The sequence below is a fragment of the Coptis chinensis genome, chromosome 4, assembly GCF_015680905.1.
Source record: "Coptis chinensis isolate HL-2020 chromosome 4, ASM1568090v1, whole genome shotgun sequence".
NCBI classification, from domain to species: domain Eukaryota; kingdom Viridiplantae; phylum Streptophyta; class Magnoliopsida; order Ranunculales; family Ranunculaceae; genus Coptis; species Coptis chinensis.
In genome coordinates, this window is record NC_141459.1 from 26,561,409 (window position 1) to 26,576,725 (window position 15,317).

General features: G+C 33.9%; 1 long non-coding RNA gene across 1 annotated transcript; it reads left to right on the forward strand.

The window, feature by feature from the left end:
- Nucleotides 1-11,435: 11,435 nt before the first annotated feature.
- Nucleotides 11,436-14,713, forward strand: LOC147502949 (uncharacterized). Its single transcript, XR_015220083.1, has 3 exons — nucleotides 11,436-13,680; nucleotides 13,764-13,869; nucleotides 13,961-14,713. It is a non-coding gene; the product is annotated as an uncharacterized LOC147502949 (long non-coding RNA).
- The last annotated feature ends 604 nt before the right edge of the window (nucleotides 14,714-15,317 follow it).

The window sequence follows — 15,317 nt, forward strand, 5'->3', positions numbered from 1 at the left end:
ACATATCGAAATTTAACTCTTCCGATATTTAACTGTAGCATAGGCGCAATCCATAGCAGCAGCAACAAATCAATCGGATACCGACCCGATATTTCGGAATGGTTGTGTAGCTTAATGCTTGTAGAACAAGGTGAGAAAAATCCACATGAAACTATGAAAGACTAAAATCAAATCAGTTGGGAATTGGATGAAAATCGTAACTACAGCATTATGCCAGTGCATATGCATTATATGCACTAGTAGATGGCACGTGCTACGCACGTGATTGACAGCAAGTATTTTGCAGTATCTCTTCATGGAGGTCTGAAAAATGCATGTGGTAGCTGGTTTGTACTTTGTAGGACGGGGGGAAATGAAGATTTATGGTACGGTGTAATATGCTTCTAAGAGGGAAACATAGATTCTAAGAAATAGCAATTGTTTCAACTACAATGCAGAGACAGAGAATACGTCCAACAGAGAATACGTCCAACATACTTTTTTACCGAATCTTGGGAGGAGATCTGAGGGGGAGGGGGGCGGCGAGTGCATGCCGTTAAAACACTCAACAATTCACAAAGAACTAATAGGCATACTCAACAATTCATTGCTGCCCCTTAGTAAAACACATAAGAATTGAAATTTTGAAAAACACGTTATAGATAAGAATAGCATAATACACAAAATAAAAATAAATGAGGTGAAAGCAGGTGATTGAGAGAAGATATGAATTTAACAAATGAATTGAACACACAAACACAGGGTGTTGTTGGATTGTTAGTCTCAAAACTAACGACTAAAGTTGAAAATGAAGAAGAGAAACACCCATTGTATTTGTATGATTCCGTCCTGTAGTGAATGCAGAGATTGTTTATTAGTAGTTAAGAGTGTTGTGTTAGGGCAATAGAAACCGCCACTTACTCGGTTGTTATCCTTTTTCAAACCGAAAGTGATTTGGATGGTTGGGTAGAAATGTAGCATATACGCATTATTCATCTTTCTTCATCACGTTGTAGGCAATATATGATTAATATATGGTTCTTTTTTCGATTGGTAATCTATATACCATTGCTAATAGAGAATTAAGTACCCAAAACTTCATATAATGCATATATACATACAACATATCAACAATGTCTAATACAGATCTATGACCTTACTTCATAGTTTAGCTAAATATGTATAGTAGCTAATAGTTGAGTGCATTACATTTAGATTAAAACACACGCATAAAAGAAAAATGAGAAAATAGTAATAGCAAACAGAAATATCATCTCCACCCAAGAGGTCTACCAAACTCCACCATAACCACCGATAACCCAGTAGTAGTCTCTCTCACGATGTCAAACCCGGTGATCATATCCCTCAGCGACCTTTGTTATCAATGTCATAGACGATCTCCACATCCTTCTTCACTTCTTCCTCAAGTAATGATCAGTAGTTTAGCGGCGTCAATACTTCCACTCACAAATCACCAAGTTTTCCTTGTAATCAACCCAAATATTGTGAACACTGTGGTAATTGGAAAAGTTATAAGTATGAACTGCATATATGAATGATTTAACTAAACTTAAAAATTCAATAATTTTGACCTTTAAACTTCGCAATGGTCTTGAATCTTTTTCAAAGACACCCCCGCAATGAAAATCTATCGTAAAACCAAGTGTAGTCACATTAACCTACAACACAATCCACCAATGGGAAATGTATCAAGCTTTCTTAGCATGCCAAGGTATTTTAAAACTGGATTAGTTGTTCTTAGAAATTTTTCCCCACGTATAACTGAATTATCATTCCCAGTCTCTATTTGCTATCCCGACTCGCAAAATTGAAAATTAAAACAAAAACTGGGCTCCATATAAAACAGTTCAAATTAGAAGGAAAACTATTGCACCAACTTAGATATCAAAGAATAAAACTAAGGGAATGGAAATCAAGTTAAACAGGAATATGAGGGTATTACAAAGCATGGTAAGATTAATAGGAAGCAAAGAGATTGCATGCAAGTTTTGTATACCTGTTAGACATCAATGATATGGTCAAAGTTTTGGATTCACCACTCCTCTTTGGTATAAACTCCAAGTTGGTAGAACAATAAGACCCGACGATAATGCGCTTCCATTGAGGATTTCACAACACTTGTGCCCACTGCATAGAGGTATGCACACATAAGATCTTCGCATGAAAGAAAAGGAACTATCTCAGTAACAGGTCGAAGACAGTTGTTGTAATGTATGATATCAACTATAATTCATAGCTACTGTAACAATCAAATTACTAAAAGAATACGTCATTGCAGATAATGCAACTAAAAGTCTAAAAAGTAAGTCAATAAAGTAAAATTCTTTTATTATGAATCATAACACAACTTCTTTATACATGGTCCTCATACATACAACATAAATATTAATTAAACTAAGAGGAGATTCTCACTAAGAAAAGTGAGGATATCAATATTAAAACAGAGCAAATTCTTTTTGAAGGTTATGTTAGCAGAGATAAGAGGAGATTCGAGGAAGCTAAGTAAACGTTAAGGCCAAAAAAAAAAAAAAAAAAAAAAAAAACTATATCAAAGAAATAGGGACCACTTCATTGCAACTACTCAGAAAAATCTTGAAACTAAAACACACTATAATATAGAGTTATTTTAATTGATATGTTAGACTCACCAATTTATAAGGGGCACTTTATTTTTAAATACACATCAAAGTCACAATGACATTGTCTAAAATATTTAATCGGTCTATATATCACACAATGAGAAAGACAAATGTATAACAAAGAAAAAACATCTTGAATGATTGCTATGGTTATAGGAAGAGGCTCTCAAAAGTTTAACACGACTAAAATAGCTAAATAGTGTACCCCCGCAACATAACAATTTGTGATAAGCAAGCCTCCATTAGTCGATGTACAACCGCTATCACTGGATTTATAGATAAAATTGAACTTTTCAATCAAATAAAAAAAAGTCAATAAACAATTAAAATCAATATCAACGGATTAAACTTTTGAAGGTCCTATTCACTTCATATCTTCTTGTGTTAATTGCTTGAGCAACTTTTTCTAAGTAGGGGGTATAAATCTGGCGCTCCTTACCAATTTTTATAAGTTGACACACATTATTCAAGGTTGCTTCCCTGCTACATTCGATAGGCAAGGGATTGACTTAGAGAAGGAAGAGATCGAGAGGGCGTCAGGGAGACCCACGGAATTGGATGAGTCCCCATCCCATCTAAAACCCTTGAATCAGTGAATCCGGTGATAGAGACCTAGCCTACTTTATTTAAACAGCTAAGATAACGTCTCGTTTTCTATATATGCAAACAGAAAATTTCTATAATAGGTATGAATTTGAATGCATTTAGACAACAACTTATGTTGGGAAAATACCACGTACTTGGGACTTAAAAAAAAAGTAAAAGTTCTCAATAAACATAGAGGAAATATAATATTAACTCCTTTTGTCCATTCTACATGCATCATATTAACACCATGAGAATCATCAACCTTAACTAAAAAAATACATTGGAATGATAATTTTGGGAAGAAGAAAAATCATCCTTAGAATTGCATTTATCGTTACGGGACCATAACAGAATAAACCAAAAAAGAATGCAATCAATACAGGAAATGAAAACACTCAACTGAGATCAGAAGGGCTGTTTTGCATGCTATCATTCCATTTCAACAGTGTGTCCAGTGCCTATGATGAATTAAATTATTAAGAAAAACTCCCCACCTATAGTTTTATATTATCTCCAACTTTTACGATTTAACTTGAAGAAATTATATCATACCTACTCATTTCACATATGAAATCATCATGATCTGGCTACACACCACAAATAACATAGTCAAATTTAAGTTTCATATGAATAATATTGAATGGTCTCTTCTACAATATAAAACCTATCATTAACAATCGTATGTATGTACCAACACAGTATTACAACCATTACCAAATTTAAGTGTAAAAGTAATACTAAGATTAATGTTTAGAACCTCAAATGCCTTCCAAATGTTTTGCTCTTGTTTTTCCTAATAGCCAACTTGCAATTTCTAGCAAAACATTAGTTGTTGCTACTTTACTTGGTTTACAACGCTTCATTTGTCACCAACTTCGGATCTTCATGGACATAAAATCACCTCAGTAGCAGCTCAAGCCCTCGCCTCCGTGATCAAATAAGATGGTCAACTTCCAGTATCAAGTATTATAATGTATAATGGACATGGAAGTCTATTTCGAAATGACCACAAATTAAACGAATGCAAGATGATTTATAAATTTAATGAGATTCCATGTTATAACTTTACAGAACCCAAATGGGGAAAAAAACATTAGCCAGAGATTTAGAAAAGGCACCTACTAACAACATCAAGCAAGTCAATGTATATCCTATTCATTCTCAAGTCTCAACACACTCTATTTTCCATATTATCTCTCTATTTTACCAGCACTCCACCTCCTAACTACTCATATATTAAAGAACCCCATCATTATTTCATCAAATTTATACCAGATTGATACTACATGCCATTATCATCTTCATGAAGCTAACCATATAGTCGCAATTATTTTCAATCTTGCCTTGCCATTTAACTTAGCTATTTAGGTGTGTTAGTATTTTTAAATTTATATGGACCAAGTAAACATTTTATGCACTCGTTAGTTTGTGTTATTATTTAAAGAAAACCATCGATGAGTGCCAAGAAGTTAATCTAGAATTAAATATCGACGGAAGCAATGTGAAGAAAACAAGAAGGCCTTACCTTGGCAAGGAAGAAAGTTTACCCATTGTTTGTTGATTGCGGATATCAAATCTGCCAAATAACCATAATAGTTTGAATACAATAACATCAAAAATATCAAAGGAAGGCTAATATGTTATCTAAGGTCACACTTAAGCACTCATTTATAGCCATGAGTACTTTTATCGCACTCATGTAATCAAGTTTATAAGGCACCTCGAACATAATGTCCGAGATTGATATAAACTTGAAAGATAAGCCATTTGGAGGGAAAAACAATTGTTTTAGGAGGTGAGTTCATGCAAACGCTTCCAGTTATAGAAAAAGGCTCAAGAGAAGCCATTGTGTCAACTTCAATAAACGTAACCTATTTACGGCGCGGTTAAAGGTTTTTGTCTTTCGATAAACATGCGTTTGAGTAGAACAGACTCTATATCAGCAAGTATCCAATCCGATGTAAAATTTAACAATTAAATATTAGTTATTGGTGAAGAAAAACTGCCAAGTCTATCACTATGTAAGGTGAAGAACCAACGTGGATATTTAAATGAGTTATTTAATGTATATGAATAATGCATGGTTTATTTGTGGGGTGTTCGGTACCTCCCCGGTCTTAATACTTCTAATGGAATTGCTCTTGATCACTAACCGATGTATCCGCCGATAATGTTGAAACTCAATAACATGAGTTAACCACTTCAACACAACAGTTCACCTTCCACTATCTCCAAACCATATGGGTGGTGCGTGGACTCATCCCATTATATTGTGTTTAATATTTTACATATATACAAAAAAAATCAAATAATAATAATAATAAAATGATAGGATTAACTTAACACATTTTAATTACATGGGGTCAATGTCTATCATAGGTTTAAAAGCTAACCCGATTCATTTGCATTGAATGAGAACGACAATTGAGAATCTTCAATCTTCCTTTGGCGAATTGGTTATACTTGGAAAATCTGTCATCCATAAGAAAAGCTTAAAATCACAAAGATGAAAAGAGATGCCGATAGGATCTTAAAGCTTTTCCCAAAGTGGGGATTCATAGTATTACCTTTGTAGTCTGAACATTGTCTATGGCTGGCTAGAGATCATTGAAAATATGATTCTACACACCCAATTAAAGAGCAATCTTACTTGTGAGCTTAACATCCCCGACTTGAGTGAGAATGCTCAGTCTCCACTCGATTAATGGGACCCTTGTCGCCGTAGATCTAATTGAGTGTTAATAGTAGGCTCGTCAAAGAAACCGAACCAAATAATAAATTAGAGTATGAGGTTAGTTTATTAAACCCATTTACAACACATTAGAAACAAAAATGCTAAAATCATACAAAGTTCTAGGGCTGACTTAACCACAACTCATTATGGAGAAATTCCCGGATCGGTCATTGAATCCAACGAGAGATACAATTAGTGATATATTTTTTTTGTTTTTTGTTTTGGCTTTTGGCTTTTAGCTTTTTTAAGAGAGGTAATGAGGGGAGATTTGAGAGAAGAAGAGACGTCTGGTTTCCCACGATTTAAATTCGATATAAATGATAATAAATTCGACATTAATTTGAAGGGCAAGTCGCGAACAATTAAATAGTGGCGTATAGTTGATTTCCGACCTGAATTTACACATACATCCTTAAATTAGTATGTAATTTTAAGGGTATAGATGGTACTAAATTATGAAATGACTAAGTAGTCCTTCTTAAAGGTATTGAATAATTGATTTTAATTCTTTATCAAGGGCATTTCATGGTAGGAAAAAGGTTGGTCTAATTTAAAGGTCCATGTTAATTATGGTATACTATACTAATAGAGATTAGCTATTTTTGTCTGGAAATTACGAGTTTTTTTTTTTACCTAAAATCATCAATCATCCGTACAGTCATACTCATCATCTGTCCAACATGAGTGTTCCATTTTTAATAAACCCAATTTGATACGGGAAAAGATTTTCATTAGTTAATAGGATCTGATCCATTTTCTAGTTTTTTATTTAGAATTGTGTCAAGCTATTTTTACAATTCTTTTCTCTAAAAATGGGATTCATTGATTCTTATATTTCTTGAGCCTAGGCCTCTCTTGAAGTTGTTTCCTCTTCTTCTCCACATTATTTTCAACAATATATCAATGACTTTTTGAGTTTGGTCTCTCGTGATGCTATTGATCATTGAGAAGTTTGGAAATTTAATTAAAGTAGCATTTTGAAAAAACTTATACAAAAAATTTCGTGTTGACGACACAGACCATGGTAAGTTTTGGTCATAAAAACACTCTTCAAAAACACTAAAGATCTTACTTTCCAAAAGATTTGTATTGATCCCACTATTAGTGCGACAATGAAATACTTGAAGGACGGCTATCTACTTTTAAACATAACATGAATTTTTCAATAAACCACGCTACTTTTACTCAAGTTAGTTATTCATTTTTTTCAATGTTTCTTGCCTTCATGACCCAACTAAAAAGGGTGACGTGGGCGAGTTTTTCAGGTCTTCAGTATACTTCATTATTAAATTACTTACTTATTTTAATGTAATGAATATGTTATAATTGTAGCATTTTTTATTTTTTTTCTTAGATTTGATAAGTAATCAATAGATCTGAACAAAAAAATACACAGAAATGTCTCTTGTACTTATGACTTTTCACCTTATCTCTCTTCAATGTTTGTTTTATTGCTATATTTTATGAAAATTTGAAGGATCAAATGAATATGGGTTGTACTCTAGTTGAATCACTTTTAATGTTTCGCGTTTAATTTATTAATGATTTATGTGTGCATTAATAATATATATATTTCTGATTTATATTCATTTGATCCATCCAAATTTTCATAAAACATATAAATAAACACAAACATTAAAGAGAGATAATATGAAAAGTCGTAAGTATTGGAGACATTATGGATCAATTTCGTGTTTTTTTTTGTTTAGATCTACATATTACTTATCAAATCTAAGAAAAAATGATAAAAATACAACAATCATAACATGTTCATTACATGAAAATAACTAAGTAACAATGAAGTATATTGAAGACAAAAAACAGTGAAAAAATGATTAACTAACCTGAGTGAAAACAGGGTGGAGTATTATGTTAGAGTTGTTGTCCTTATCTCTACACCATATCGAATATGATATTTATTTATTTATTTAGTTATTTATGTTTTATTATTATTATTATTATTATTATTATTATTATTATTATTATTATTTTTTATTTTTTGCAGTTTATATGCACCTTACTCACATCCCTGAAATTACAACTAGCCCTCTCATCTTTTCTAAAATACTAAAGATCCAACATTATATTTCAGAAGATTTATATTGATGCGGCCACTATTAGTATGACAATGAAATGCTAAAAGGGTCACGCTATATATTTTTAAACATATATAGTGTGGATTTTCAAAATTAATGTTGTTGAAATGATTTATAACAATTTTGTAGCTTTAAATAAACATTTTGAATATTCTTAAAAATCAATGGATTGTGATTTTAGTGACAATGTGTTTGATATTATGTGTTGACTACTAAAGCCGAAAAAATAGAAGCACCTCATACATAATATCACAAAGTTTTTGGTGGAAATGTTTAGAATTTAGATGAGTTATACCCATGGAAATACTCTTAGAGTGATGGAAGCGCGCGCATTTGAAGGTATTCTATAGTCTTCCCTAATTACCTATCTCTATTAGTAAAATACACCATAATTAACCTGGCCTTTTAAATTAGACCAGCCTTTTTTCTACCACCTAATACCCCTAATTAAATACAAAAAAATATTATTCAATGTCTTTAAAAAGGACTATTTCATCATTTAATTTTGTATTTCTATTTATACCCTTCAATTACAACACACAGACAAAGGTGTTTTATGTAAATTCAGGGCAAAAACCAAATCCACGCCTCTATATTGACATGTACGCGGTTTTTGCCACTTAACTACCATTAATACCCACTTCAATTACCATTAATACCCACTTAACTACCATTAATACTGAGTTCTTTCAATATTAACATTTATACCGAATTTCAATGGGCTAGGTAACAGATGGTATTTCTCCTTTTCCCCTTCCGTCTCCCTCTCAATCCCCACTCCTACTCTGCATCTCCCACTTCTCAAAAAAAAAAAAAAAAAAAAAAAAAAAAAAAAATTTCCGGTCATTCTCTCTTTCTCTTCATATTGAGTTCTCTCATTACAACAAATTCGGGTCCAGCCATTCAATCAAAGAGCCATTCAATGGAGGTAAAAAACTCGAGAAAACTATGTGCTATTTGTTTTGCAACTCGATCTATCAAATTCTTAGTCACATACGCTTATATCGGGGAAACATGAAAGTTTTGCTTCTCTCTTTACCTACTTTGCAATTTTGTTTGGTTAGATGAAGGTCTGCTAAAATAGCTTATATGTATAGAGTTATATATTCATGGTAATAAGTTTGTGGACATTTGATTAATGAGCAGGTTGGAAGCTATGGCCGTTTGCTCACGATTACCTATGGTGTAATCCCATTAGAACAGAGGCTTCTATGGGTTGATGTGGTGGAGCTCATCCGGGTTACCTTTTCATCAACGCAAAGTATCTAGCATAATTTACACATATTGAACCAAGAATCATGAAAAGGGCAAGTTGTCCGTGACACTTCCCACGGGGGAGTAATTGCTAATTCTTAACACTCGACGCGGTCTTTTTTCGGGTGCCGATTAATCAAATGAGAAATCGAGGCAAGAACTTCCGGAAGCATCAATAGAGACAAATTCTAAATCTCCATCGGATCCTCTCCCCGAGTACTAATTTTATTGCGATTACTTTAATTCACGTTCATTTAGTTACTAATCATTGATTTTTAGTATGTATTGCTTACTAATTTGATCAATTCTATGTAATCGATTCAATTTATGGTTTGGGGTTTTGTTAATTTGTGTATTGTAGTGTAAAGATGAGAAATTTATTTCATTTTTATTGGATTGATTAAGGATGCAATGTTTGTTAGTGAAATTTTGTTTATTTTGATGATAATTTGATGATTTTGGGTGTAATTTGTAGAGATTGATTGAGGAAATATGGCGATGCATGAAAGGAAGATGATTGACTTAGAGCAAGGATGGGAGTTTATGAGAAGGGATTACTAAGTTGAAGAATATATTAGAAGGATTGCCCGAGCCACAATTCAGTCAGAGGACTATATGATGCTATACATTATGTAGTTTGATTCGTTTTTTAGTTGATTATGTTTGTTTTCGTGCATTTGCAGTTTTGATGTTATTGTTTTTGTTGGATGCATGATTTTGTTTTGTTCTGTTTTGTTTGTAAACAGGACTATTTATAATATGTGCACTCATAAACCTCCTCATGACTACTCACAACAGCTTTATGACAAGTACCACAAGTCATTTCAAGAGTACATTACTTCAACGGTAAATATTGCTATTGTTATGCTTTAAGGATCATCGTAATTGAATATAGGTACATGAGAATTTTTTACCTTTGATAGTACAGTACTTCAACGATAAAGAACAGTTCAATTATGCCTTTGTGACCATGAAATCACGATTTTTTTTATTTTTTATTTTTATTTTTTTTGGAGTTTGATTTTCAATTTGATTATGATGATTATGATTATGAATGTTTTGTTTTAATGGGTGACTTACCTGTAGTTAAATTATATGATATTACTCTAGCTTACTAATCATGTTATAGCCCTTAAATCGTTTTCTGGTTATCCTCTTATGGGAGCTTTTAATTCTCCATTTCTTCAAGAGCAAAGTTAAACTCATTCTGTTGTTCAAGCTCGGAAGAAGAGAAATCAGATAGTTTGGAACTGATGCAATGTGTAATAGTTGTGGACAAACCAAAGAAGTTGGTTGTTATTAGTCCTTTGCCTAATTTGGTTGTTGTGACAGTTGTGCATCAAGTTTCATTTAGGATCAGTGTTTCAGAAAAAAAAAGGTTCGAGGCTTAAGCCTCAATAAACAATATATATAAGAATAAAGAGAACAGGAAAAAATGGGGTTTGATGATGGAAGGTTGTGATTTCTAATAGATTGAGGTGTTAATACTGAAACCACGACTCATAAGGATATTTGAATTTTTTATGAGGAGCTGAGTCGTAAAAAACCAATTCCACCAACAGTGAATCCACGTGGAGGCTGGCCGTCGTTGGAGGAAAAAGGTGGCTCAAGGCAGCTGAACCAAGCATTACCTAAGCCTGCATGAAGGAGCTCCTCTAGAATCAGAACCCAAGCATTTTGACTTCGGAGAGAAAATTTGGTTTTTTTTAATTTTTTAGTGGTTGAAGACTTGAATTGAGGTTCTGTAGGTAATTCCAGTTAGAATTCTTTTCTTTGTTTATGATTATGGTAGCACTAAGAAATCTGTTTTAGGAAAAAGCTCAGGGTCCCGCCACCAAGTGATAGGTTAGAGATAAAGAATCAAGCCAAGGCATCACTTGCTGAGAAGATCACGCGGTGTGCCTGTTGAGCTGGTGTTGATTTGGATCATTTAAGATGACTCGTGAGATACTACCACTACTTTAGCTTTACAGATTTGGGAGAAAGGGAAGACAAACCGCTATCTCGGGGTTCCGTAACTACTAAATATTTTCCTGCTCACTACATCAAGGTGTTGCATGGTTTCTTTGTGTATTACTCTCTATATCCCCATTCTAGCCTATAACTCCCTCGATTTTTTGAAAGGTTACTAGATGGGAAGAATATATACCCATATGCTAGAATGCACGAGCAAAATGCAGAATGCAAGCATACCTAAGCGGTTTTATGTCTTGACTATGGACTCTGCCAATACCTATCAGAACATGTAAGTTCTCTTTTTATTCATCATCATTGTATCCAATCTTTCCCATGTCAGACTTCTCCTATTATTTTTTTTTCAATAAGGTTACTCATTCCAGGCAATTTTTTCCTTTATTGGGGATGTTGTGTCTGTTATATGTCTCTTACTTTTCCCTGCATCTTTATATATACTTTTCACCAAGTCAATACGTACTTTGCTTAAAAACACTTCGAGGCATTGGAATGGTTCTCGTGAGTTTTAACGAGGAATGTTATGTAATTTAATATGTCAAATATAACACGTTGTCTTCGACGCTCACAATCACATACATGTAAAACAAGAATGATGTTTTTAAACTAATTAATTGCACAATCATCTATGTGTGGAACTTGAAATTATGGTAGCCTTTGTTTATCTGCTCTCAGTTGATGTAGCTGACCTGAGTATGGAAGTATGAATAGTTGTCCGCTCATTGATGTTTGGTTATTAAAGCCCCCTAAGTGTGTATAATGCTGATAAAAGTTTCTGACTTTAGTTGGACCTCGATTACTAACCGATCAATTCTTGTTTGTAAGTAAACAAATGTTTTACTCATCGATCCATTACGTAATATACGTCACTTGAATCTGAATTTTTAAAAGGTTATGTTACGTACACCTATTAATGTGATTTTTTTTAAACCAAAAGGTACTTCACATACTCTGCTTGCAGTTTGATTGTATGGTTCTCTTCGTAGAGGAAATATGTCTGACCAAACTAATGTTATATGGCAGAGTGAATTAACATCAGGCATCCACTCAACTCCTCAATCATCATTGTTGGTGATTGAGTGGTACTATTTAAGCATGAAAACAAAACTCATCAGCTTTTTTAGGGTGTCTAGCGTTTAAGTCGGTACTTCCATGCTTCATTTTCTTAGTGTAGAATCTTGGTTTTTGGTGATAACATTTCTGCTTTTGATGACCTAGGTAAGCGACACTTTCGGTGCAAGAGTTAATACCCACGCCTTCCACTCTGAGGAGTTTATTGTTTTAATTATGCCAAATAGTTTACAAGTTGAATTAATTGATTGAGTTTTGTTATGATGTTACTCTTCCCTCGGTGATCAGTGACATTTGACCTATCAATAGAAGACATCAAGGTTTGTTTTTTCTCTCCATGAATACATACTGTGAGCATAATGTAATGTCACAATTTACAATTGAAAATATTTTGTTTGGCCTTTTATTTATAATATATGTTAGTTCATCTTCCTCTTTTATATTTATTTTAAATACTTGATATCGTATGTACATATATCTGTCATGTGACACTAAAGACCATGTTCTCACGGCGAATGTCGCTCTATCTCACTCTTAAACGTTTCTCCATGTTAATTATGACCACAAGACATGGGTTATCCGTGCATTGCCACTCAAGTTTGAACAAATTCCAAAAGACTCATCTATCTTGAATTAGTTATTTTCATATATATCTATATTCCTAGCCCGAAAAAAACGCGTCTTAACTTTACTCTCGGCGATCCTTTTTTTTTTTTACATCATATTTTTTTTTTCAATTACAACGTATCTCTTTGCAACAACAAATTTATTGCACGCAGTCTGTCTTTCTATGTACTTAAAATTACTTCGTTTTGCGAGCATTTGAGTAGTTGAAAGTTGTGTTTTCCAACACTATCACTAACGTAAATAGGCCCTCCGGATATAAGCCCTAGAGTGAGATGGAATTCTGCACAAGGATGAGAAGATCTGAAACATGTCCCACCAGTGAATGAAGTTCCCCATCCATAAGCTATTGTAGGCACAATGCACCATGTGACACCCTTTGCAGCCCGAATCGCCATTTGGATCACGATGTTTCAATAGACCAAAAATCATCTCCCGCCGGGATTAATTAATCTGAGATAAGTTAACGGATCATTTGAATAGAACAAAATATCGACCCTAAGTAACAAGAAGGATTTGGACTACATGCACATTATAAAACATGTATAAGAGACTTGTGATTTCTTTCCCTTTGATTTTTTAAACTTTGTTTCTCTAATTCCTTTGTTGTACTGAAAGATATAACAAGAGGACCTCCTCGATCGAGTTAAGCCGAGGGAAGATTGAACAGATGCAACTCAAGCTCTGGATGTACATAATTCTGGTATATTGTATTCTTCTTTTTCATTCGATTTTGTTTAGTTTTGGAGATTTTTTTAATTACCTTTTTGTTTTTGGGGATTGTAGTATATTTTCTGCTACATGGAATGTGGGTGGAAAGTCTCCACCAAATTATTTAAACCTTGAAGATTGGCTTCATACTTCACCTCCAAAGAGATATTTATGTTCTAGGGTATGTTTTTATTATTCAATTTTGTTTTACCATGCAATTTCTTCATCCTTGCAATAAGCACAAGGCTTAAAGAAGTCCTCCTTTTTTCTAGATTTCGTGAAATTGTTCCTTTGAATCTTTGGAAATGTTTTGGGATCGAAGACAATGCGCCGGCCAGAAAATGGATGGATCTTATTCGAAAAACACTAAACAATCTCCCGGGTGCAAGTGGAGGTGGGGGCTATCAGACACCACCTCCTGTTCTTGATCCAGTCTGTGAATTGGATGCTGATTTTGAAGGATCAACAAGGCAGAAGTCGTCTTCTTTCTTCCATCGCCGATCATTTCAGTCCTTGAGTGAATAACGTTATGCTTATAACTCAACTGGTCCTCACTCATTCACGCATGCACCCTCTAAGTATGGCATACCAAGGATAAAGAGATGATGGCGACAAAATTTAGAAGAAAGAACACCAATAATTGAATTATTACCAGTAGTACTTTCTTATATTCGGAGATCACATAGCGAACGTAATCTGGGAGAGCAAATTGGCCAGATCTTACAGAGAATAGGACTAAGTAGTAGTTGTTAACAAAGTCATTTCCACCACAAGTGATGAGAACAAGTGCTTCGTTCACCGATCTTTTGGCTTTCGAAATTGCCAATGAGTGCACCCACTCTTTTGTCGATATCGCTTGAAATACTGAATTTGTTGGCCAATCTCGATTATGTTTACCGCATAATAGTGTGTCATCCATTCGACGCGTATTTATTAGATAGGTTTTTGGTGTTAAGTGAGCAAGTTTAATTGATAATGTAAATACGCTAAGTACAATTCCATTTCGGGTTAGTATTATTAGATAAGGTTGGTGGTGTGGGTATTAGAATTTGAAATGTGAGGCTTCTTACAAATTGGATTCCAAATCGTTGAGGACTCAATCCCAGCAGAGGCAAAGCTAGCACCAACAAGTAGTCTCTCGCCCAATTGAGCTCGGGCTTAAGTATGGCATAGTAGGTTCTTCACCAATTGAGTGGCCTGATTTTAGTATATATAACATAGTTCTAAATTTAAGTAATAGAGCACTTTCAAATAAATTATACTAAAAAGGGAATTGGGAAAAAAAAAGTTACTAAAGTACTTGGCCTTTGCTGCTCAAATATGGAGCAGTGCTTCCTTAAACTTTACAGTCTGCGTACTATTGAGTATAGACACAAACTATAAACGTGCTCCAATCAAAAGAATCTCAAAATATAAAATGCAGCACATGAAAAATGAGAGATATTTTACTGATAATATCAGGGATGTTGAGTCCATTGGAGAAACGGCCAGTTGCACGATGAGTGGGATAGTCGATTCCATATGGATAAGCGTCAGCACGAGCAGTTGTTAATAGATAGTTGTTGAATACAAAAAATGCACGCGCCTCTGCTTGAGGAACAAAAATGCCCAACACTATAACTACACTTA